Here is a 27071-nt window from a genome sequence, read left to right as displayed (position 1 = left end):
CTTAACCTCTTTGATACATTTCATTCTGTAATGGACTAGTAAGTTTGGAGAAATAAATGTTTAGGAGTCTTTTTAGAATAAATTATGTGTATAAGTAGAACAAAATCCAACTTCTAAAACACTAAGTACTAGTAATGAAATATAATGACCACCAAGTATTTAATTTCTTGAAATAGACCCCAGAGAACTATATTTGAGTGTTTTGTTGACTGAACATCTTTTAAAGAAGTTAATCTTTACAAGAACAAAAGAAAAAGCTTGAACAATAAGACTACATGAAATAATTGTGTAAGTAAATATCCTCCCAGTTAAGGGAGGATGACCCCAGTGAGCCTCATGCACAGAGCTTGTGAGAACAATAATTCAGACCGTGGCTGAAATGGGTGGCCACACCTTCCTTTGGGATAAATCATCAGCATAACGTGTGGATTTGGCTCAGGGTTTATGATTACAATGTCCTGCTTCTGCTTGAAGTGCAGGATGTTCTGTTGGATGTTTACCTTTGCCTTGGCCAGTTCTGAGAAGAAAAAGGGAAGGAAGGATAGGGGTGTGAGGCAGGAGCTCCTGGGACAGCAGTTGTTTTGCTCAAGGAATGTCCTACACAATTCTGCTGCTTGGTTGGCAATTATTGTTACTGATTTTTCTGCTACTTAATTTCTTCCAGTCTCCTGGTGCTTGGGAAGGCTGATCTCAGAAATGACCTCTACAAGGGAAAAACCCTTAATGTCCCTGTCAATGCTCAGATATTATATTGGTTGAGGAGCTCAGAAGGTTGTAAGGGACAGCCAGAGGTGGGAATGGGAGCAGGATGATGGAAGATCTGAGAGCTGTGCCAGTGCCTTTGTGGTTATTGTTGTTAGACAAAGACTGCAAAAGAAAATGTGAGCCCAAGTGTGCCATGCAGATCATGGTGTGGAAAAGTGCTCCATGCTCCTCACACAAGCCAAGCCTGTTCCTAGAGAACTCATGAACTGGAAGTGGAAAGCAATCAAGGCGAATTCTTCCCTGTTCCCACCACAGATCTCTCAGCAGAGTGAAATTGCATCACCTCTGTGGACTTTCTGGGCAAGGTTTGCCACTAGCTGTTGTTGAGGGTTTAAAAAAAAATCTAGAAAATTGTATCATTGCAACATCCATGGATCTGAAGTTGCTTTGTGCTTGGTTTGGTGTTCACTTTGATGTGCCTGGAGAATCTAACCATGGTTAGCTGTTTAATAAGCAGGGGAAGACTCCTTGCATCTTTTGGCCGATCCCCTGAACCACTACAGGAAAAACTGCCTTCATCATTCAGGTGAAAAACTCTTTAATCTGCTCTAAATTACTTCCCATGTGGGAGCTCCACAGCCTCTCCAGTCAACTGATTCCAGTGCTTTCCTCTCATTCAAAGGGTTTTCTTGATGTCTAACCTGAATCTTTCTTGCCAGAGTCCACGTCCATCCTCCTCACTGAATTTTCTGTGGATGTGCCCAATGAAATGTTTTCTTGCTTGGAAGTCTTTTAGAGACTGTGGTCATGTTATTCCCTTGCTGGAGCCCCATTCATTGAGCTCAGCAACCTCAATTTTCTTAGTCCTCTCTCATGGGCCATATATTTGGGTTGTCTGATAATTTTTCTCTTTGGCTTTTGTATTCTTGGACTCTCTCCAACTGTTCCAAATCTTTCTTGAAGTTGAATCCCCAAAATGGTTGGCGGTGGCACAGCTGGGACCACAGTGACACAGAACACAGATGTTGCATTTTGTATCCTATAGAAAATACTGCATATTCTTTTATTTTTTGGGAAACAAATCACAATTATTGACTCCTGTCTGGTGTTACTCTTTCACAGAGTATATCTGCAGGGGTGTATTTGTGCTTATTAATTTAATTTATACTTGTCCATATTGGACTTGATCCATTTTTACTTCTGTTGTAAAGATCATGTTTCTCTTCCTCTTGTTCTCTGGTGTGTTTGCAAAGGCTCCTACATCCACATTATCTGGAAATTGAGTTTCCTGAAGATCTTTGATGAACCAACATGATAATGAGGTATTGATTGGCTCTCTAGCTCTGCCTGGATACCCAGGTCCTGGGCAGTGGGGGGAGCCACTTTGACACCCATGCTGAAGAATCACTCAGATTTTATAGGACCAAAAGTGGCCGAGTACCCCCAACAGTTTTGTCTAAATATGACCAAATCTGAGGTTTATTTTATGGCTGAATTTTTTTTTCATAGATGGTCCAGATCAGGAGTTACTGACCCCCCCTGAGGGCTAAAACTTTACCTTCTTTGGGGACTGGGAGCAGCCTGAGAGCCACAACATCATAAGATTTCCAGCTTGTACCAAGCAGTTTCTGTGTGGGTAGGAAGCACTGTGGTGAAGGGATCTGAAGATAAGAAGGGGCAGAAAACTTTCAAACAGAAAGTGTGAACCAAAGCTTGGTGAAGTCAATGGAAACTCTCTGACTGATAGCACGTGGCCATGTGGAGGGCTGTTAAAGAGGGGCTCAGAAAGAAAAGCTACACTGTTGAAGCAGAAAGGGTGTTATGATAGGAGAGGAAAATACATTCTGTAGTAACTTCTAGGGTTCTGGAAGTACAGCCTTCACCAGGTTGCTTGGAAATGTTTAGAGAAAGCCCTGTTGAATTGAATAATTATGGTAACACAGGACTTGAAAGAGAGAAAGAGGAGGTGGAACAGAATAAAACTAAAACAGAAATACAACAAATTTAGAAAAACTAAACCAAACTTCTGGCTTTCTGAAACTCCAGGTGGTGTGCGCTATCCTGTACCCTTTTAGGGTTTCTGTTTTGAAAATTTACTTTCTCCTGTCTGTGTGCAGAGCACATCATGGTTTCCACAGTGAAATCTGATCATTGTTTTCAGTGCGGTAGCTCCGGTAGCTCCGTGGGCAGTGGGGATGATGGAATTGTAGGCTCTGGGTGTCTGTGGGACCCAGTGCCATGCAGATTCCTTCCCATTGTCCTCTTTACTTGCACATTTTGCTGCCATTCAATTAAAGGTGCTGTGTGATGAGGATGGTTGAATGCAGCATTTTCCCCAGACAGATAATTACTCTGCCTTTTGCCTTGTCCTTCTAATCACTGCTAAAAGTGGTGCTGTTGGTGCCTTTTGTGAGCCTGCAACTGTTCGTGTGTTTACATAAAGTCTGAGGGCAGAATTTGTCTGTGCAGTAACGTTTTATCAGCAGCAGGTAGCAATTGCAGGAGAATAAGTCTCTGTCTGCTGCTTGGTTTGCAGAGCCTGTAGACTGCTCGTTACAATAATGAGAAATGCAAGTAAGCAGCGTCGCTCCAGCACTTGCAGTCCCACTTTCTATTGCTGTCATCAAAGGGTTCAGGAAAGTTTGCATTCAGAGTAGTTTTTTTGCTAATGCACATATACATGTGCACATTTCTGTCTGGGAAATCTTGTGCTGCACATAGCAATTTATGGGTAAGGCATGATCGGGGTTTGGGAGCTCAATTCAGTGGCTGTGGCCAGGTGAGAACTGGGATTGAGAGCAGAAGGTCAATGTAACTCCAGATATCCCAAGAAAGAAATGTATCTGGGAGAGGGATCATGATCAGAAAGCTAAAAATGTGCAGTTATAGGGCCTGGAGCATGGGGGTCGTGTGGATTTTAACCAAAAAGCTGGAATCATCCTGACACTCACAAAACACTTAGGAGAGAATTGTAGTATCCCACTTTGTAGATGGCTCTTGTTAATTTATGCCTTTTCTTTTGTTTTGTTTGGGAAAGTGGAAGTCTTGTCCTGGCACTTACAGTCTTGTATTGAAGGAACAAAATTACTGCTCTTAGCCTGGATTTCCAGCTACTGAAGAGTTAGTGTGGAAACCTGGTACTAAATCCCATGGTGATTTCCCAGTGTTGCATTTCGTGCAGTACTTTCAAGTGTACCAGCCACACAGAGGCTGGATAAAATTGATGCTGGTAAAATTCACAAAATGTGTTACTACAGAGAATCCTGAAATGGCATCAAAAGGAGCCCCAGGAACACACCAAGGTGCTATATGCAGCCTCTGTTGTGGCCAAAAATAAAACATTTACACAACCCAGACCTTGAAAGTGAAAAAAAAAATCACAGAAACATTTACTAGGAATGAGAAAATCATCAACTGAAAAATTGCATTTGTAACCTGAGAGTAACCTTTTTCTTTTAAGAGCAGAAGTTTTTTAAAATTAATTGTGGCTTTATTTTTCTCTTTTTTCCTTTCTATTGTCCCTGTACCTTGGAATAAAATAAAGTGAGGGATTGCCACAAAATCTGTGTAGCTTTTATAGCTCCTGTGAAGTTTGAAGAAAGACATAAAATGGAAGGTACCCAGCTGGTACCTTGGCCTCGTCTGAGTGCCAACTTTCATTTTTGACAAACACTCAAAATCTGGATTTTGCACGAGATGAAACACAACTGTGTGTTATATTGAGGGATCTGACCTTTCTACTTGTGTACCTGCCCGTGTGTTAGATTTTCTCCAACACTCAGAGGCTATTTTAGATGTCCAAGAAATACTGGTGTTCCAGTGCTTTAAACCTCCAGGAAGGGTAATTTTTTTTTAACTTATGCTACATTAATGATTTTACAATATTTCAGTTCACATGCCCTTTTTTGGTTCTCCAAGAACACCCTTTTATTTTTCTTTCCCAAACCTACTGCTACACAGCTCTTCCTGGTTTTGGGCACTGGGGGGAGGTTTACTGGAGAATGAAATGATAAATTCAGGAAAGCCTTCAGTCTATTATTTAATTTCTGTTTCACATTCTGGTTTTACAGATAATTTTTATTATCAAAGGTGTATTTTTAAATTTTTTTTTACCAAGACCAAGAAAGAAACTATCAGTTTATAACTGAACTCTATTAACCATGAGGAGAAGAGAAGATTCTTGAAGGCACTGGATTTCTGTAAGAAAGCAAAGTTAGTCAGTCGTCATCTGGATTTTACTGGATTTAGTTATTTCAATTATTTTTAAAGTTTGATTGCAAAGAAATGTATATCCTCTTTGGAACTGCTTAAGAATTGGGATGAATATTTAACACAGGATTGCCAGGGATGGAGCTTTGAAACACAATGTCATAGCTATTAGAAAATAATGCATGGGCTCTTAAATACTTTTTTTAATATCCTTTGCTTCCTTTCCAGTAAAAGGGAAAAGAAAGCTTAACAAAAAAAGAGCAAATTGCTTTTCTGTTTGCTAGCAGCAGTTGATTTCTGTGGACACTTGCATGGCTCTTCCAGCAGTGCTGGGGAATGAGCACGTGGATCTCATCAACTTCTGGATCAGTTCCTGTGGCTGCCCTGAATCTTGTGTGAGTTGTGAGTTATCACAGTCCTGCTGAACCCCCAGGGCTTCACCCATTCCCAGTAGCTGATGATGGAGTCTCTTTTTCTCCTCAAACATGTGGTCATTGTTTTCTAAACCAGAAATAAAGCATTCCCTGGTCAGAGGAGCATCCCTGCAGGTTCAGCCAGGCTCTGGTGTTGGCACAAACCCCACCTGTCCTCTGGGCAGGCCAAGCCATGGGGACAAGCAGTGAGATGTGAATTGTCCCACTGAATTCTGCTCAGGACCTTCCACGTTGCAACTGCTTCACTCAGGGGTTCAGAAGTCATTTTTCTGCTAGAACGCCAAAGAAATCTTTGAATTAAAGACAATTATTTCACTTTTATATGTTTGGTTGTGCTTTGGTGCAGGTCAAAGCCAGGCTCAGAGCTAACAGCTGCACTCCCAGCCTTGCTGGATGCTTTGGGATTGGCTGTAATTCATGGAAAGCACATTAAAAAATTATTACTGAAGAGGTAAGAGAGAAATACAGAGCTGAGCACACTCAAACTTCGAATTTTAAAAGTTTCCATTGTTTACTTATCTCATTAAGAATCTATCTCCATGCAGGCACACAAGCAGCAGGTACAAATATATCTTGATGTCTATCTTTGTTCCACTGTATGTTTGCCTGCAGCTCTCTATAGATAGAAACATAAACTGTGTGTATATCCTGCTGCTTTTGAAACGTGCAGAACATTACCAACAGTTTCTTTTCTCTAGTTTGCTCAAATGCTTGTGGTTAGATATTCTGAAAGTATAGAATTTAAAAAAAAAATGAAAAAAGACAAAAAGATTTTGACACTTTGAAAATGAGCTGCTTTGTTAAAAATATGTTTTTAAATTTTTCTTTTATTTTTAATAAGCCAACAAATTATTTCATTTCTTGGCCTCTGCATGTTGTATTTGATAACATAAAATCAGATCATATTGGTGATGAATGAATTAATTCAGAGCTGGAGGCACATGTGGCAGTTGAGAGCTGGAATTTGAGTGATACGGGGGGATTTTCAGAGCAGGACTGTATTGTGTGTTTGTTACCAGGAAAGTCTGGATTTAAGAAATAAAGCTTCTACTCAGAGTATACAGAGTTCTTTTTGTACCTTCTTGGCTGTCTCAAAATCCAAAATAAAAGGAGATGTTGAAAAGAAGAAATTTAAGTAAGATGAAGAGGACTTTAGTAATTATTTTATTCAAATAAGAAAACATTTGGTTGCAGCATTTAAACATGAAGAGTTAACAAGGGAAAATTCTTTATCAAAATGATGCTAAAAGAACGTAATGAACAGAAATTATGTTTAACAACTGAATTAAGATTACCTCTTGGGTAATTCGATTACCTTCCGGATTTACCATTAATATTCAAAAGATACAAAGATTATGAGCATACCTGGCCTTATTATTTGATAAGACAAGACTGAGTAGATAGGAACAGCACTTTGAAAGTAATAATTCACATCAGTACTTGGAGCCTCAAAGGAACAAAGATCTGTAATGTGTTATTTCAAAGAGTTTTACTTCAAAAGTTATTAAAAAAATTGCCATGGATTAGTATTTAAGACAAACTCTTCACTCCTGTGAATTTATAATGCTGAAGTGCTGTAGATAAACTACCAGGTTTTCCATTTTTTAATATTTTTCATTGCCATCATGTAACACTGCATTAATTCAATGTTATTTCTATTTAGGACTCTACAGGCTTTTTCCTATTCTTGATAGAGTTAGGTTTCATCTTATGTACTTTTAATAAGTCCATTTGTAATGACACTGGTATGAATTACTACAAAATAATTAATGGTTTAATCCTGATATCATCAAATAAGTAGTAAATGGTCAATGATTTGTTGCCAGGAGGATTTATAGCTGTGGTTCATGAAAGCTCTTAATGCAGGTATTAAGTTAACCAGGGGAATTTCAGTGTGAGACCATTAGGAACATACTGGTTCCTAATGTACAGGAATCCTCTGTGCCAGAACCAGCACACAAAACCCAGCTGGCAAAATCCATCCAGGATCATGGGGAAAAACTCCTACTCTGCTAAGTTTACAAAAATTACTGTAGAAAATTATCAGTTTATCTGACAGGGTTCTAGCTGGGAAATGGAGACAAACACAGTACTCAGTATTTTAAGTGGATAATTATTTACTGAGTTTCTGATCCTCCAGTTATGTACTCTGAGGGTTTGAGCCCTGCATCAGGTTTGTAAGGAACTTGTAGCTTTATTTCTGCTTCAAGCTTATTAGAAGTTACTACAACTAGCTCAAGAAAGGCTTTTGCAAGCTAAGTGGACTTGTGGCTAGCCCAGATAAATCCCATTATTGAGCCACAACTGGCTGGAGTTGTTCTGCAGAATTGTTCTGTTCCTTGATTCAATGTTTTAATTTTCAATTTACTGCCATGTGTATTACAGCCTGCAAAGTGAAAGCCTGTTTTCTGTGGACACTGACTGCAGTAGAGGTATCTCACACACATGAGCTGGAAAAAATGAAATAGGAATAAATCATAGAATCGCTGAATGGTTTGGGTTGGAAGGGACATGGTGGTTTCCTGGTGAGGGAGCAAGGTGTTAATGTTCTCCCAGGAGGGTGTTCCTCCTGGAGAACCCTGTTCCCTTCCTCAGGGGTGTTTGCAGAATTGCCTCTGGTTCTGTTGGAAGCTCCTCCGTGGGCTCAGTTTGGGCTACAAGAGCTCTGGTGCCATCAATTTGTGATTCCCAGTTTTGAGGAGAGCTTTGCCTCAACAAAATGAGCTGAAGCAGCTCTAAAATTCTCCTTCAGCTGACATGGAGCTGTGAATGAGCTGTGTTCTCTGGGCTTAGCAGACCTGGGCTTAGCAGGGCTCTGGGTTGAATAGAGTTTTTGAAAGAGGTGTTTTACATTAGAGTGTGGGGGGAAATTGAGGCTTAGTTTTTTATATACAAAGGCACTGCACTGTGGTGTTGAGGGGTCAAAAGGAGAAGGCATTGCAAGTGTTTGAGCACAGATATGAATGCTGATTTGGAGAGCTGCTTGTCACAAGGATGGGACCAAGCAGGGCCCTTTGAGCTCTTCGCACCTGGAGTCCTGGGCTGGAGGGCAAGCTCCAGGCATGGCTGAGCTGCTGGCAAGTGTCTGGTCAGCTGGTTAGGCTTTGCCCTAAGGTGTGAGGAAAGAGAAATGTTTAGGGGTTGTGTTTTGACATGGGATGAAGCTTTGGCTTCATGTTTTGACATGGGATGAAGCTTTGGCTTCATGTTTTGACATGGGATGAAGCTTTGGCTGTGCTGTGAGGGAGATGGGGCTTTGGCTGCAATTTTGACTGTTCACTTGGACAGGGCTCTTTGGGAAGTCTCTTGCAAATGGTGCAATTCTCACCAGCCCCTCTCAGAGCTGGGCTGGGTGCTGTGGTCCAGTCCTGTCCTGTTGGCTCAGCAAGAGCTCTGCCTGCATCTCCATCCACGTCTATTCACCTTCCTTTCTGCTGGAGAATATTCTGTGCCATTCACACAGAATCTCCCCTGTCTGTCCTTGCTGCAGGTTTCCCCTTCAGAAACCGTTTGAGTAGTTCTGTTAGTGAAAATCATAACCAAGGAAAGTTTTTAATTTCAACAGTCAGACAGACATGCACACACAAAAAACCAAAGAATGATCTGGAAAAAAATCCCCCAAACTCCATTCACCTGCCCCACAGTGACAAATGGAAAGAAGGGTGGCCACTGCCTGTACTCGACAACACTGCAACGTGGTATTTTTGGAGGTATCTCGGGAGCATCTACCGCATTTACAGCATGTGAGGCATCTCATCTGGAGCCGTTTTGATCTCCTGTAACCTACTCACAAACGCACATATTTCATAACAGGCCCTGTACCCTGATAAGGATCTCTGAGTTTCTTCTGCGCGGTATCTGCAAACAATTCAAAGCTGTTCCACACAAACAAATGTGAGAACCCCCTGACCACAGACTGCCTTTAGAGCAGACCAAGATTTGATGTTACTCATATCTTCCAGTACCTGTCAGAGTTCAAACAGGAAACCTGGTTTTTCCTCTCATGTCAACAACTTTTTTTCTTCTTTTTTTTTTTTCTATTTGAACAGGCGTTCGGCAGCAGGCTCACGCTCGAGCGGTGGAAGTCCTCAATTTCTACAGGACAAACAAGTATGTGCTCTGGTACGTCATTGCTGACATTAACAAGAACTGAATATGTGGTTTTCGGTGATCCTGTGGGTGCTTCTGTAGAAACGGACACATTGGCTTTGAGCAACCACACAAAAAAGGGATTCATTCATACAGGATATAGGTAAAGCACAGCCCAGGGCTCGCTGCGAGCACTGCTCTGCTTGGGAAACGTCAGAAAAACTGGCTGCTCTTTCTCCTGGTACCGCTGCATTTTGTGCTTACACAGTAACACTTTTTAGCATTTCAGCCTGTTTGTCATTTATACGATATCCTGCTTGCCAGGGCTCTAAAGAAAAGTTTAAACTGAATAATTATTTACTGATTAGGAAGTTTCATCCGAGCACCTAAACTAATAATTAATTATCATGTTTCCAGAAAATATGAAAAAAACCTCATGCCCAAATCAGGGATTTGGCCACAGCCACTCATTAATATTTTGGGACTGCTGGGAATAGAAATCAGGAGTTACAGATGTGATGCATTCCCCCTTACACACTACTTATTACTTAATGTTTCATAATGCAGATCAATAAATGTAGCAACTTTCACCAACTTTCAGAACTTTCCAGTCAGGCTTGGAAATGTTTTAACAACATTTAACTTAACCTGTCCATGAATGTGCGAAGTGAAAGTTCATAGTGGAGAACAATTCTTGATAAAGGCTAATATTTTTGACAGAAAATACTGATTCTGTGAAGGAATGGATGACTTCTGAGGATTGTTTCCCCCCATTTGATTTATGCTTGACAGATGCAAAAAAACCCAATTCAAATACAGCTGCATTAAGAAAAGAATACACAGGCATTTCCATGACTTTCATCTTGCTTTGTATTTATGTCACGATAAAACATGATTTTGTGGCTTGCATCATCAAGGGGCAGAACATCTGGAAATTCTTATAACAGAAAAGTGTCCATAACGCTAAATATGATTGTTCTCTTTTTTTTTTCCTTTTCATATGAAACTCTAAAAGCAAACAGCTGGATAACAGTATGACTAGTAGTAATACTCACTGTGAGTGACACATGCTGGAATGAAGGTTATAGGATCCCAAAGGAAGAGCAAAGAGGTGTCATAGAATTTCTCAGTGGTGAGCCAGGGCAGAGGCATGTGTGGCAGTGGGTACCCCTGAGCTGCCCTGAGGAATACCAGGTTAAAAGGCAAAACAGCCTTTGGGAACCACCTGCCACCCTTGAAATCATGCAGGCCATTTCAGTAATTTGCATTGTTTTATCTTTATCTCTTTATTTCTGTATTTCCAACAGGATTTCTGCCCAGATGATTGAATTTGATTCCATGTACTTTTCCAGTAGTTGTTTCATGAGCCAAAGCACTTTATATAAAATCTGCAATTGAAAATGGCCCTGTCTTTATATTTGTACAGCTCTGCATTGGTGCTCTGTGTGTTCCCACTGAACAGCTGCAGGCCTGGAAAGGCTGTCACCCCCTGCTCTGTCCATCCATCTCTGCCTTAAATGCTTGTAAACCAGTGTCAAGAAGAAAGGAATCATTTGTGGTCAGTAAAGGAAATATTTGCTTTCTAATTTTCTTTCTAACTATTAATATTTCATGAAGCCTCAGTGAAAAAAAATAATATTCCAGGTATGGGCTGCTTGGAAGCCTGATTCAGAGAAGAAACATAGCCATATGTTACATGGCTAAGGTCATGCTGTAGCAAACATCCTGCTGAATAAATCAGTACCCACAGTTCAAAGTAGCAGCTCTTATCAGAAATGAGTATTAGAGCATTTACAAGCTTTTAATTATTTGCCTTCTGCTTTGAAAGATATCTTGACGTGCCCACTTGGTTGGCCCTGCATTATCCATGGGATCTGCACTCACTGCCTGTGGTTCCTGGGGCTGATCCTGACTCAGAGGGTGCTGGTGATGAATGTGGATCTGCAGATGTGCCTGGCTGGGCTTCCCTTGCCTGGGGTGGCCAGAGAGGGGCAGATCCCGAGAGCCAGCCAGTGTCACCAGAGTGACTGATGGCATGGATCAGCTCCTGCTGCTCCCATTCCCCAAAGGCAACTCAGTGCTCCATGCCCATCACCATGGCCAGAGGGTTCTTCATGAAAGTGCTGCTGATCCCTGCATAGTCAGGGGTATGATGAGCTGAAATTGGGTAAATATATGTAATTACAACCAACTTATCTTCTAGGGCAAGCTAGGCTTTCCTCAGTAATTGTAGGTACTGCTGTTACCAGTGTGTGTACAGTGGTGCATATTTGTATTTTACTGACAATTGAATGATAGATCATTGCTACTAGCTTGTGTATCCAGGAGAAAACAGATAAATTTGGTTCTTTTTGAAGGGTTCTGCTACAAATAGGAGATCTGATCACTCTGTAACCTTTAGAAAACGAATGGTTCACATTGCTAGAGATTAGCACATGCATTAGGAGCTTGTGTAACCCAGCGTCCACTGCAGCTCTGGTGAACATGTTCATTGGTATTTATGTAGGGTTTTAAACTGATTGAATGGGCCTGTGGAGAATGCAACATCATGCCCCAAAGAGCAGCTCCTGAATCCCTGTAATGTGCCAGTAAATTGGGCTCCTACCAGCACAGCCAAGTTCTGGGAATCCAGTCATTGTAAAATCTGTTTGTTACTATATTTCATGTTTTCAGCATGGCCATTGCATGCTGGAGATGCCTGGGCCCAGCCTACCTGCCTGCCTGGGTGGTGCTCTCCCAGGTGAGTCCTGTGGGGTCTGATGTGAGTGTTAGCTCTGCTCTCTCCCCCTTTAGTTGGGCCAGAATTGCAGCAGGGCCAGCCCTGCCTGATGCTGCCTTTGTCAGAGAGGGAGCTAACCTGTGCCCCAGACTTGTTTATATCAGCTGTTAGATGGAAATTCTTTTGGACTCTGGGTTGGATTTTATCTGTTTGAAATGGGAAACTGTATCAATATCCTTTCATGTCTCTTCCTATTGTATTTTACAGTACATAAGACAGAGGGAACAACGTGTTGAATTAAAGTGATTTGCAGATTCTGCTCCAGAACCTTTGCTTGATTTCTTGGACTATATAAGGTAACAATATTGATTTACTGGGAACACCTAAGCCTCCAACAGAGCTCAGACAGAGGGATCAGGACTTGTCTCTGATGCTCTGGTACCTGCCTGCTTTACACTGGGCAGCAGGGCAGGGAGAGATACCTGTGAGAAACCACAGCCTGCCCTGTGCTGGGACAGCTGCCTTAGGATGCCCTTTTTAAGGGATGACTTGGGACTTTTGGGAAGGTGCTTCATGTCTAAAAGGCCATAAATAACCTCTAAGATGTCAGGCTGGCATGTAGTGGGGAACAAGAAGGTCCTGCCTTCTTGTACCCCTGCACTTTCCTCTGTGCAGCCCCAGCCACCTGGCCAGGCTGTCTGCAATGTGTGAGGATTTCACCAGGGAAAAACAACCATTCCTGGCTGCTGTGCAGAATCCTATTCTGGTTAATAGCCACCGCAGGAGTCACAGGCTCATCACTCAGGCCAGTGGCAATCTGCTGAAAACAAAGGGTTCCTTAATAGCCGAGATAAGCAGACAAGGCACTGCTGTGCTATTTAAAGCACAGTATTTATACCTGAATGAAGTTACTCCAATTTCGGAGCAGAGTGTTTGCTGGGAAAGCTGTATTTACATTCCACCCCGGGGACTGGAGCGCCCTTGCACACTTTCATGTATCTCCTTTCTTCAAAGTCAGATGTTTCACCTACAGCTTCATTCCTGCCTACAATTACACCAGGCAGCTCCCTTCAGTCCTTTTGTAGCTTTTTTTTTTTTTTTTTTTGATAAACAGTGGTGGCAGGCACAGAGGTGGCTACGAGCTACGTCTGCACCTCATTACCTGACTCAAAAGAAATGCTGTGTGCTTTGGGACAGCCCTGTGAGTTAGGAAAATGGTGTTTTACAGATGGGGAAGAGAGACAAAGAGCGGGTGAGCGCCTTGCCCGGGATCCCACGGGATGCTGGCAGCAGGGAGCTGTATTTCTGTCTAGTGCCCTAACCACTGATCCATCCTGTCTCCTGCTTTCGGGCGAGAGAGTCTGAAAATGCCATTGATTTGCACTTTTTAGTTCTGGGGAAGAAAGGTAGGGCTGACTAGACTATACAGGGAGACATGCAAAAATAAACAGCATGATGTAAATTAGCTTTGTAAAACTTTAATAATCTAAGATGCTATTTAGAACACACAGGCAAGGAGATGTCTGTTAAAAAAGAAAAAAGAAAGATATGATTTTAACCAGATAAAATCCCTTTAATTAGTCTGAAATTCTTGCCTATGTTTTATAGCAACACACTTCCATATGCATGCCAGAAAGTCGGGGAAACATGGAAATCATTGTCAATTTGCAGCATTCACTGCTGGGATGCAGCAGATTATTTCAATGAAGGCTAGATAAACTGTGCTTGTAGAAAACATTTATTTGGTGGTCTCTTTGCTTTGTCATCTTCCACTGCACATCTGGTTTGGGAAGGAATAAAAGAGCCTGTGCTCGAGAATCAGGTTGCTTATATGATGCAATATTTAAATGATTTTTGTTTTTCATAAGTCTGGAAAAGTAATTGTCATCTTGGTGGTGCTGGTTCTTACACTGAGCCCCTCTTATTGTTGTGGGTGACCTTGAACCATGATGGAAAGCAGTATTCTCCAAACTAGAGATGTTTGCCCTCACTGATATGGGGACAAGGCTTCTCTTACATCTGCTCAGCATCAAGGTGGTCCTGAAGGGAGTTTTGGAATGTACCATGACGTAGGCAATGTGGATTAATGGTTGGAATAAAAGTCACGAAATCTCCTTGTTCATGGAGATGCACACAAATGGACTCTGGGTCCCGAAGGCGTGGGGCACAGGAGGAGCTCTGCACCCGCTGTGGAGCAGGCTCAGGGCAAGTGTGCACTGGGCAAAAGAACGTTCTTGCATATTTTCCATTGCACTAACCACAGGCAGTTTGTTTTTATGCAGTTCTGTTACTGCACTGTGGCAGGAATGGGCTGTGTGTCTCTCCCATTGCTGTCCCCACCTGACACCTGAGGCACGTGGGGCTCTGGGGCTGAGAGCTCAGCTCTGGCTGGGGAACCAGGACATGCACATGCTGAGAGCACCTGCTTGCTCTTGCTGACACCCTGCCTTTAATCTTCAAACACTGGGGGTATTTTCCCCAGATCTCTGGTGGCCTCCATGAGGTGTTTGTTTGGCCCTGAGCTTGGCTGCCAAAGGGGGGACACCAGCTCTTTCCCACCCCAGCTTCCCCAGGAGGGATGGTGCAGCCTTGACCTCAAGCACCAATTAACCACCTGTAAATTAGTACTGATGATGTTTTCCCATCAGGTTTTAAAGCCACTGGCGTTGGCTGTGACAGTGGACAAGGTTGGGAGTCACCTCCAGCAACCAGGGGATTTGTCAAGGTCATCTTTCAGCTGTGCAGAAGCAGAGCAGTGAGAAAAGGGGGTGGATTCAGAGAATCCCATGGTTTGGGATGAATGTTGGCTCACAGCCCACAGCTGGCACAAAGGGGGAACACAAAAGCTGTATCATAGCAGGGAGCCCCCTGCCTTCCCTGCCAATGTCCCATGATGGGAACATGGGGAGAGCAATTTCCTTTTCTGTCTCAAGTTCTCTGCTGCCTTTGTTTCCAGGTGGCTCCATACATGAGTAGTCTTTTGGTCTCCAGTTTTCACAAAAGTTCCTGTCCAGCTGAGAAAAAAATCAGAGCACAGCTTTGAAAATACAGATTTTTTATTTACACCTTCTAGCATAGTATTTCTCCATAGCCATACTCTCCATAGCCCAGAGGAAATGTTGGCAGCTGAGGACACCTCCATCCTGAGGGACTTCCCTGGACTTCCCATATCCCTGTGCAAGGATGCACCCCTTGTGTGCCAGGTGTCCCCTTGGTGGCTGTTCCCACCTCATTCCAGAGAAGGAACCCCGGGCTAAGCTGGGATATTGGCACTGTCTGCTCTCAGGGGTTACATGGCCTTGGAAGAGGCAAACCCTTGATTTTCCAGTCACTTACCAGCCTGGGTAAGAGAAGAGCTGTGCAAATAAATGCAGTGTTTAATAAAAGTGAAAACAGACAGAATTGGGTATTTCACACTCACTGTAAAATTGAAACCCGATTTTTTTTTTTTTTTGGTTAAAAAATTCACTGGCTTTTTTTCTTTTTTTTCCATTTAGAAATGAGTGATTTTTGAATAAGGAGAGGAGAACTTGTTTAGAAATGAGTAAAATTTGTGCTATCATTAAGCAAAGGGGATTTGCAGTGGGAATATCTCAGTTTGTGCTGACATCTGTGTGTGTGTTCCCATGTGAGAACTCGGCTTGACAAAACACACATTTGGGGCTAAGCACTAACTAATCTGTTTGAGCATCACTCATGAAGACAAGGTGAAAATGCTCTGCAGATGCACTTGACAGCTGTTTGCCAAGCCAGAGAAGATTTCTTTTCCTTTCTATGCTCTTGAATTGTGGCTTTGTGAATGCTTTTTTGTTGGGCAGTGGGGCCTGTTACTGCAAGAAAGAATATTTGCATCTAATTTGTAGAATAAGAATTGTTAAGGTTGGAAAATACCACATTTGAGATCACCAAATTCAACAATGAGGGGAGCATGTCCAGAGAAGGGCAATGGAGCTGGGGAGGGGTCTGGAGCACAGGCCTGATGAGGAGCAGCTGAGGGAGCCAGAGGAGCTCAGCCTGCAGAAAAGGGAGGCTCCAAGGGCACCTTCTCACTCTCACAACTCCCTGAAGGGAGGCTGGAGCCAGGCAGGGTCAATCTCTCTCCCAGGGAATAAGCAATAGGATGAGAGGAAATGGCCTCAAATTGTTCAAGGGGAAGGATTAGATTGGATATGAAAGAAAATTTCTTCACTGGAAGGGTGGCCAAGCCACGGCAGAGGCTGTCCAGGGCAGTGGTGTCACCATCTGGAGGTGGAGGGATTATGAAGGTGTTTGTGTGGTACTTGGGGACATGGTTTAGTGGTGGGCTTGGTAGTGTTGGGTTAATGGTTGGGTTTGATGATCTTAGAAAGCCTTTCCAATTCTGTGATTCTGAGAATGCTCCATCACTGCAGGAACGCTTGCCACGCTCCCTGTGCACCCCATTCTGCTGTGAGTACTGGGGTGTGATTTATGGTGGTGCTCTGAATGATGGGATTTGCTCTGATTTGCATGATCTGAGGCTCAGCACAGCCCTCCTGCATTCCCAAATGCAGAGCCCTGGCCTGCAGTGCACATGGCCTGACTGATGGGGCTGCACTTTGGGACAGAGGAGAACATTTTCCTGGGTTAAGAAGGAGCTAAACAAAGCCCAAGTCAGATATTAATTACATATCAGTAACCCTCCTCTTTTCCAGACCTATCCACTGGTGGTTTTGTCTTTCCATCTCTGAAATGACATTACTCTTCCTGTAATTTTGCAAATATTATCATTGTTTCTCTAAGTTCTCTGTCCTTTCCAGACATGCCCCTCTTCTCATCATGCCATGGATATATTTAACAGAAGAAAGTGGATTTGTTGTCTGCTCTGTGGTAATGATCATAGCATAGGGATCACTTTAGCTTTGCTAAATGCTGCTCTGAAGCAAGTCAAGAGGGAGCACAAGTTTAATAAAGAGCAGGTCACAACATGCACAAGGATTTTTTAAGAATCTGGGTATTATAGGGTTTTTTCAAGTTGGGCTCCTTCTCATGTTTGAGACGAGCACTATAGTAACAAGACAACCAGATGTAAATGAGCTCTTGATTTCATTTTGAGATGACAAAGATAATTAAATGCCAGGAAAAAGTTTCTCCTCTGCTGCTATTTATTGAAAAAATTTACATTTTCTTGAATGCATCCTTTAGGTGATTACTGAAAAATGAAAGACAAATCCAGTATCTGATGATGTGTCACACTTTTAGATGAAATAGGTAAGTGAACCTGTTCATTCTCATCCACCTCTGATTTCAGGAAAGTGACAGAGAAGTCTTTTTCAGGATAAAACATCACTTACACAAGTATTTGCACAGGAAACAAACCAAGGTAACCAGGTACAATCCAATTCCTGCTTATCAGTGCTTACAGATTTTATGGTTATCTGTAACCACCTGTTTTACTGAATTCCAGGTTATTTAGTGGACTGCCATAAAGCTGCTGAGGTGTTGCTTTGAATGTGCTGTAAACCAGGAGTTTGGCTCCTCCTGTGCTGGCACAAGGGGCAGAGAAACTGAAGTCACTCCATGGAAGAGTGACTCCATGGAAGTCTGAGCAGCTCCACTTGGGAATGGCAGGGGGATCCCACAGCCCAGATTATACTTGATCCCAGCCTGAGGGCACTGGAGGTGCAAGGAAGAGGGCACGGGTAAATGAAGATAAAGTTTATCTGCTTCTGTTGGTGTTGCAGAAACAGCTCATTTCACACCCACACAAGCAGCTGAATTCATTCACTTTTCTATTTATCAGTAGTGGTGGTCTTGCCCACAACACCAACTACCTTAGTTCCCATTCCTCACAAACAAGAAGCACGAACCATTTATTCCAACCCACGTTCCCGGTGCCCTGGCACTGGAGATAGGGATCTCTCCTGGGCACTTTGATTTCTGTGGGCACTGTCACCACCTAGTGGCATCTCCCTCCTGCTTTGCGGGGGCAGCTGCTGCATTCTCCTCCTGCAGGCGTTGCCCCGTGGTCATTCATTTCAGCCCTTATCACCAGGGCTTTGCCAATTGCCAAGTTAAAAGCTGGTTGAACCAGACTGAGCTGCTCCCAAGAAAGAGCAGAGGGAAAATCTGCGGGATGAAGCTGCCACCCCACCTGAAAGCTTTTGACTGGAGGGTTGTGTTTGAAGGTGTTTGAGTGCAGGAGGAAAAGAGATCCTTTCGTGGGAGACTTTTGTGCTCTTGAACACTCAGGCTATTGCAAAGTGGAGATGTTGTGAGTTGTGACTAGATCAAATACAATCACTGTAATAACACATCAGGGGTGTGTGTGGATGTCAATCATACAGCCATGGTTATGTTAGTTAGTGTTTTGATTCAGTTTACAAATCAAACACTGAGTGAAGACGTGCCCTGCTCAGTGCTCAGGTCTCTGTGCCATCCCCACAAGTGTGAAACATTTGCCTATCAGGATCAAAGCTGAGCTCTTGCTTTTCTGTCTAATGCTAAATAAGTGAAGATGAGCAGTATTGTGTGTTTATCTTGGATTTCCCTCCCTTGTTCTGTCCTTGAAGCCCTTGGTGGGTTCTGTGATGTCCCAGCAGGGGCCTGGTGTGCTCAGCGTTGCTCCCATGCAGGAGCTGGAGGGTGACCCCACTTGTTGTGTGATGATGCCTTGATTTTAGAGGGGTTGTTTCCATGCAGAAAAACAAGCCATGGAGCCATTAATCAAAGCAGAAATTTCCCATTACTGAGGCTGAAAGGCACAATAGGCAGGAAGAGGGCTGTGGCACTCTGCCTGGCATTGTGGGCTTCTCGGAAATGATTTTCAGCACTATAGACCCACTCACTGTACATAATAATGTAAATTTAAGGTTTTTATTTTTCCCCTCGTGTGCAGCTTTGTTATGAATTTTCCTTGGTTGTGAGTCACTGGTGGGCCACAGTGTGTGCATCATCAAGGAATCCATCCATGAGTTCCATTGTGAAAGCAAAGCCTGAGCTGGTGGATCCATCTGTCTCTGCCTTTCCCACAGACACCATGCAAAGCCCTGAGGAACTGAGCTGTTTGCAAGGCATTCTCTTGCTAAAGAGAGGAAGGAGTCACAAAAATAGTGAGGAAAAAGGCAAAATTTTACTCTTCTGTGTAGTCTGGGTTATCTGGCAGCTTCAGCAGCCCCTGCAGCCTCCCTGCTCTGCAGCAGCCCTGGATGTGCATCCTTGGGTGGGCAGCTCAGGGTAGGAGACACCTTCAGAAAATGGAAAGGCACTTGGGCTTCACTCTGTAACTTTTCCTACCACCAACACCAGTGCAACTGCAGGGCTGGAAGGTCTTGGCTTTATGCAAGCAAAGCTGATGTGAGTGGATCACCCTGGGGAGAGTCTCATCCCCCCATGGAATGCCATCAGGGGCTGCCCTGGCTTGGTTTAGAACAGCCCTGCAACCTCAAATAATGCCACTGCTCATGTCTCATCCATAGCACTGACAACACTTCATGTGATTTTTCAGTTTCCTATCTTATAATTTAAAAGAGGCTTTTCCCTATCCCTCTGCCTCTCCAGTTCACAAGAGCTCTGTGAGCAGGGGAGAGAGAAAATGAGGAGCTGGTCTAAGAAAAATGAAGGCAACCACATCAGAAAACACAGGAGCATAAACCTCACAAAGAACAGAAAATGAAAATGACTGCTTTTCAACCAATTAAACTAACTGTTGGGTTTTTTTGTTGTTTTGTTCTTGGCTGCAGCTTGGAGCTAATGAAGCACAATGAAGCAGCAGATAGCTTCTTTGGAGATATACCCACTGCTCCTTCTGTGATCATTTGAAACAAACTGCTGTGAAAATTGTGTGAGTTCTGGTCAAAATTTGAATTAAGGTATAAGAGCTGAACTATTATGAATTTATGGCTATGTCATATATATGACTTACAGGGCCAGATCTTTCATAGTGTTACTGATGCCATCCTGGAGCCAGGGCTGGATATATTGTTGGAAGATTATTCTAAGAATGGCCCAAACCAGTAAATGCCAGTTCTTCTTACTAGAATATACATGAATTTCTCATCAGCTGCAGTGGAATGTGTGCAAATATAGGAAGAGTTTTGGTGTTAACTAACTTTACATTGTGCTGTTAATGCTGAGGTTTTGCAGCATGTGAGGTGGAACTACAGCCTGGTGGAAGTCCGTGGTAAAGCTGTTGGCTGCCCTGGGGCACCTCCTGTCTCCTGTCCTGCCCTGGGAAAGGCACTGTGCATCTGTGTGGGGAGGGGGTGAGACCTGTGCTTGGGGAAGGTCTGGGGACCTTGAGAATGGCCTTTTTTAAAATTGTGTTGCTGTGGTATTTGGGAGGAATGGGTCTTAACAGCATTGATAGCACATTCATATTTATTCACCCTGAAATCTCAGCTTCAAAGGAACAACTCACTGTTCATTTTCCCTTTATTGGCACACTTTAAAAAGAGAAAGTGAGTGTATTCAGGAAACCTACTTCTGGGGTATTGCCAGTCAAAATATTTGGTGAGCCCAGTCCTGATTAAAAGGCAGCAAATGGAGGCCAGTTTATCTACAGGAGTGATCCTGAGTGCTGCTGGTGTTGTGCAGAAGGGGAGCTCATGCTCACCCAGCATTTGAGGCATGTCCCCCCTCCATTGCACCTTTGTTGCTGGGAGGGCCAAATCTACCTACAGGTTGCCTTAAATACCTAAATTGCTGATAATCATCTAATAAATTCTGATCTCTGCCCCTTGCACCATTCCTCACCGAAAGCCAAGCGCAGTGAGGTTTGGAAGGGCTCTCTGGAGCCAGCACCAGAGATTTCCTTGGTTGGTTCATACAGTGCTTGAAGCCAGAATGTAATTAGCTATTGGTATTTGACCAGGATTCTGTGGTCAGCTCTTGTGAGAGGTCATGAGGTCTCCACTGACCACAGGAACATGGTTTTGCATCCCATGACAGGTATGATAAACCTTCAGCTAATGTCTCTGTATAATGTTTGGGCTTTGATCTCTCTCTGCAGCCATCCTTTAAGCTCAGTGTAATAAACCATGTCTGGGGCACAGGGAAAGATCCACTAACTCCTTCTGCTGACTTTGCCCAAAAGAGCAATTGGACATCTACTCTGGTACTTGCTTCTGAGTTTGTGAGTCTTCCAACTGGTGCATTATGAATTCATCTGTAGAGAAACAAAGATTTAAATTTTGCCTTCACACCCCATGAGAAAAGCAAAGCAAAAGGGGTATAATGTTTTACACAGGTGTTCTGTAGAATCTGTTTTTGCAGCTTTTGTGAAAGGAAGTTTGGGGCTTTGGCTCAGTTTCAGCTGAGCTGTTATTACCACAGAGCCAGGGCACCTCTCTGGGAGAGCTGGAGCACGAAGGGCTCGGTCAGGACTTGCACAAACGGGCAGTGGACCTCAACCATTAAATGCAAGTTCTGACAGCATGGGTCAAACTCGCATGTGTCAGTCTTTGGGTTCCTCCTTGCTCATTCTCCTAATTGGGCTCATTTTCTGTTTAAAAATAATTGGCAGAACTTTATGATGTGAAAACAAAAATAAGGTGACTCCTGCTGAGATCTGTGAAGGCAAAATGTTTTCATGTGCTTTGGAGTTCACATAACAAACCTTTCTGTCAAAAGATGTGTTAAGGGATGCATTTTGCTGTGACATGCTTTAAGCTGGGCGTTGTAAGGGGCTGCTTTCTGGGACTGGCAGAAATAGGACCTCCAAGTTTGGATCACAGAAAATGGTGTGTGTAGTGGTACTCTGTAGATCAGTCAGGACTGAGGGAAAAAACCCAAAACAACAAAACAACCCCAAAACCCAAGGAGGAAAACCACAATTTATTCTCCCCATTGATGTCTGAATACTCAAAAATAAGGAAAAACAGGCAAAACTTCTTTCTTGTCATATTCTGGAGGTTGAAATGCTGGACATGACCAGAGAATGTGCCTTTTCAGCCTGGAAAGGCAACAGTACCCTGGGTTGTATCAAAAACTTGAGCAGCAGGTTGAGGAAGGTGATTCTAGCCCTCCACTCTGTTCCCCTGAGACCCCACCTGCAGTGCTGCTCCCAGCTTTGGGACCCCAGCAGCAGAAGGATGTGTGGATCTGCTGGATCTGTGAGACCAGGGGGGACACAAAGGGGCTTCAAGGGCTTGAGCAGCTCTGCTCTGGAGACAGGCTGGAAGAGCTGGGATTGTTCAGTCTGGAGAAGAGAAGGCTCCAGGGAGACCTTAGGGCCCCATCCAGTGCCTGAAGGGGCTCCAAGAGAGCAGGAGAGGGGCCTTGGACAAGGGCATGGAGTGGCAGAACAAACTGGAATGGCTTCAGACTGACAGAGGGCAGAGTTAGATTGGGAAGAAATTCTTCCTCTTGAGGGTGGTGAAGCCCTGGCACAGGGTGTCCAGGGAAGATGTGGATCCACAAGGGGAGGCTGGATAGGCCTTGGAGCAACTGGAAGGTGTCCCTGCCTATGGCAGGGAGCTGAATGAGATAATATTAAAAGGTACCTTCCAAAACAAACTATTCTATGATTTTAGAAAGCTTTCTTGTCACAGTATTTGTGAAATGAAGGAGAAAAAAAAAAATCATCTCCCAACACTTGGAGATAGGATTTCCTACTGACCAAATCCTGGCTCACCAATTAAACTGCAGTCCAGCTTTTTTGCCAATTGTTTGCTTAAAAATAACCTGCATGGAGTTGATGTGTTTTAAAGACTTCTCAGCAATTCACTGTGAAATTAAAAAGGAGGAGGGAGAAAAGATAGTGGGCTGATTGGACAGCAGCAGTCCTGGACAGGATCACAACCCAGGGGCTGCAAGACTGGGCACAGCCCTGCAGTGCTTGACCCTGTGCTGGGGCAGGGCTTGGGCATGTCTGTCCACACATTGAAACCTGCCTGAAAATGGGCAGCTGCCTCCTCTCCTTGCTCTGCTCCAAGGAAGGAGCAGGCTGTGCCACAGCTGTGTGTGGTCCAGCATGGTCCAGCAAGCCCTGTGGTCAGGTGCCATGGCCAGGAAATGCGTGCCCTGGCTGGCAGACCCACGCTGTGCTCTCCATCTCTAGGGGAAGGCTCCTGCCTGTGCCCAACCAAGGTCCTTGCAGTTATTTGTAGGGTATTCCTTATTCCATACAGTCCCCTGAATCACTTATGTGAGTGATTTATTTCTGAGCAGTTTGTGGGTGTCTCTGGACTGTAAATTCCCATAGTTCCCACTGTGTGGGTTGCACAATATGCTTCTGCTCCCTCTTAGGAGCGGGTATTTCTTGGTTTCCGTGTCTGGTATAAAGTTCAACTTTATCAGCTGGGAAATGTGCATTTTGCTTTGATCCTGAAACACAACATTGCAATTTGTTCTCTTGGTGACTATTCCCAGTGGTGGCTTAATACATTTAGGCTTGGCATTTCACGGGGTCTTAATAGAGGAAACTCCCCATAATGAAAATATTCCTTGTACACATCTCCTCTAGAATGAGTCCAAGGGATAAGGCTGAGTAGTTCCTTGAGGGTCTTCTAAAAACTCCAACCAAAATATATGGACAAAACCAACATAAGTGGTTGTGTAACTGATGGAAAGCCATTAGATTAGCAATGGAAATATAAATTCACAGTTTGGGAGAAGACAGGAAATATTTCCCAGTTATCCAGGGGCTGGTCTAGGTGATATATTGTACATGTGGTAGCTGATGGTTTTACTTTTGTCAGAGTGAAATTTTCTGCTTTGCCAAAATCAAAGAAATCACAAGAAATACCCTTTTCACAGTTTGAGGGGCATTTCATTGAAATGCAGCCCTTGTGTTCACTGTCTGATGGTGAGTTTCACTCCAGTTAGCCCTTAGGGATAAAGATTTATATCATGTGAAAAGAGGCATCCAGAGATTTTAGCTACTCCTAACATACACTGCAACCCCCAAGAGTCCCTCTGACATCCAAGTACTGGAGGGAATTATAGAAAGTTAACATGACCATAAAGAATCTGCTGGCTTTATAACCATTGCACAAATAAGTCTCATACATAATTCTACAGGATGCATCAGGAGAGAATACAAACAAAACTCTGAGCACTTATATATAACCTTGTAATGTTTTTATAGGTCTGCATTGCTTTCATCCCCATGGCATGAGAGTTTCCTACAACCAGTGCTTTGGCATGGGGGAGCTGAGTAGCTGATGAATGAGTTTATGGAGGTATTGCCCCTCTGCCTGCATCCTATTGGAGTTGCCCATGAATTTGAATTCTCTTCTCAGATTTTGGTTGCTGAAGGAACTGCTGCAATGGAATTTTAGCTGAGAAAGAGGAGAAAAGGTTGTGGAATATTTTGTCAGGTCTAGATCCAGCCTCAAACTGCAAAAGCCTTGATGATGTTTTGGCACTGCTATTGCTCTGCACAGATATTGAAGCTTCCAGATTTGTTTTTATCATATGAGGAAACAAACTCGTTAATGAATGAAAACAGATGCACAAGATTGTGTTGAAAGTCACTTTGTAAAGAATACAAGCCAGAAACATTGGAAAAGGCACCAAAAATATTAATGGAATTTATTCTTGGCAATGAAAGGTAAATACACATTATGCAGATATTCTCTTTTAACTGCACTGTACTCCTTCCTTGCATTTCCACACAATCCATGTGGAGTAGGACTTCATGTAGGACTCCAGCATGGTTCCTCATCATCCTGTGTAGCTCATCATGGTACACTGGCTGTGGGTTCCCAGGGTATTTTGTTCACAGAACAGAAAGAATCAGAAACATAAGTAGTTGAGAAGATCTGGTCCTCTGACAGGAAGCAGAGCAAACGTGAGTTACATCTTGAAAAGAGCCAGGCCCATATAAAAGCTTGCACTAACAGCTGGTTTCAGTTTGGACAATTCCCACTGACCTGAGTGGTTTCTCCAGTAGGATCCACACAAATTAGTCAGAACAGACTACCTGTCATCCACAAGGTACCCAGCACATGTTGCAACCTGTTATTCCATGAAACAAGCTAGTTAAAACTCTCTGAGAGCTACTGAAATGCTCCTAAACAAAAAAATAAAATACCTGGTTAAAATTGGATTGAACCAGAAGATGCCTTGCAACTTTGCTGCCCAAATAACTTTAAACTTCTTTGATGCTCATTTTACTAATACAGAATCAGATAAGCACCCACTGTAACTTGGGTGAGAGGCTGGTTTGGGGTTTTAAATCTCTGAAATTAATGATTAACTTTTCCCAAGGGATTTCTTTTCACTTTAATACAGTCAGGAACTACTACTAGAATATATTGCATTGACAGCCTTGACTGTTGGTCAAGGTGTGGTGCTACCAGCCCACGTTTGCAAATGGACAGCAATGACATCTGGGATGGAACAAGGATGGGTGAACGTAGCTGATGCCATTCCCAGGGGGGACCAGCACAATAATATGGGAGAGCCAGAGTTTTCCAGGTGAATCTGAAATGAAATTAAATAATTTGTGTTTGTTTAATATAGGGATGTCTGATATTATCTGTCTACAGCATTAGTCTGTGCTGCTGTCTTTGAAGCAAATAATTGGCATTAGGGTGGTGTGTTAGTTTCCATGTTAGGCATGAATTTGGAATGAATCTCAGTTATCCAGACAAATGGGCATTTTCATGGTATTACCCACCACCACATGATGTTACATATTCCTCATCAGTGGCTGCGCTCAGGTTTGGGCATCATTGGGGTTTGGAGCTTTTCCTTAGCTAATTAAGCCTTGTGAGAAGGGCAGAAATATTTGGGGTGTTGGAGAAGAAAGGTTAAACCAGCAAAATATGTCAAACTTAGCCAAGAGATGCTTAAGGTGGTCATGGCTTGTGATGCTGATGGGACTCAGCACTGGGGATGTCACCATTTATTAGTGCAGTGTGTGGAGCGGCAGTTAAGGGTGGGGAGAAGCAAAATGCAGATGAAACATCAGGATGTGCCCTTCAAACAAGATCTTTAAAGCCCAGATTGGTTGGTTGAAAGCCACATTGCTATAAATCCCAGGGAGTTTTGGTAGAGTGCAATCTCAGTGGGAGAAAGGCAGGCTGGAGGAGCCCAGGAGCTATTCACAGGCTTTGGTTCTTTGGTTTTGGGTGTAGCTGTTGACTCCATTGCAATGGGCTTATATTAAGGATGAGTTGGATCTGTTTTGTGCAATGGCCTGAGTTTTTTGGATTGCAAGTTCTTAGATGATGCCCACAATGGAATTTTAATTAGGAAACTGAGAAAGGTTCTTCTGGGAGACGGGTAAACCACAATAATTATTGGCAGTGAGAAAGTCAGCAAAGAGCAAGTAACCAGGGGATTTATAGAGGTCTTATTGAGAACTACCTAAATTCCAGTTTTAAGGATACATGTGAAATAATCTTTCATAAGAAAAATTGCTTAAAACTATTGCAATTCCACTCCTCTGCTTTATCCAATGTTCAGCTGTACCCACAAGCTTTACTGAGTACATGGATGAGGATCAAACTGGCTGTGTGGCCACTGAATCTGAAATCACCACAATGTTAAAATCTCCAGAAGAACTTCCCAAGGGATGCTGATTCTATACTAATGACCATGGAAACTCCAGTGCTCTGGCAAGGTGATCAAGATGCACAAAGAAGTTTGTCTGTTTTTCTGGGTAACAGAACCAGAATTCTCTCACAAAACACCAAATTTCAAAGTATAAAAAGAATTCTAAAGAGTTTAAGAAACAGTTTGTAGATTTGCTCTCCTGTCCAAGATTCTGAATACTAAGTAACCTGACAAGGAGTTAATCGCCAAACCAGCACCCCTTGCTCTGTGCTTTGAGTTCAAACTAACATGACCAATTTCACATGAAAATGTTCTTGGCATAGCAAAGTGCTTGCTTGGCTAAATCCAACCTCCTGCTTCTGTCTGCAGAAACAGCTGCACAAATTCCCCTCTGCCACTTCTGTGCATGAGAGGAGGGTCCAAAAGTGTCGCTCTGGGGATAAAACTTCACC

This window comes from Agelaius tricolor, unplaced genomic scaffold (genome assembly GCF_023055355.1).
Source record: "Agelaius tricolor isolate 1412-34295 unplaced genomic scaffold, bAgeTri1.0.p SCAF_18, whole genome shotgun sequence".
Taxonomy (NCBI): domain Eukaryota; kingdom Metazoa; phylum Chordata; class Aves; order Passeriformes; family Icteridae; genus Agelaius; species Agelaius tricolor.
This window is presented reverse-complemented; position numbering follows the sequence as displayed.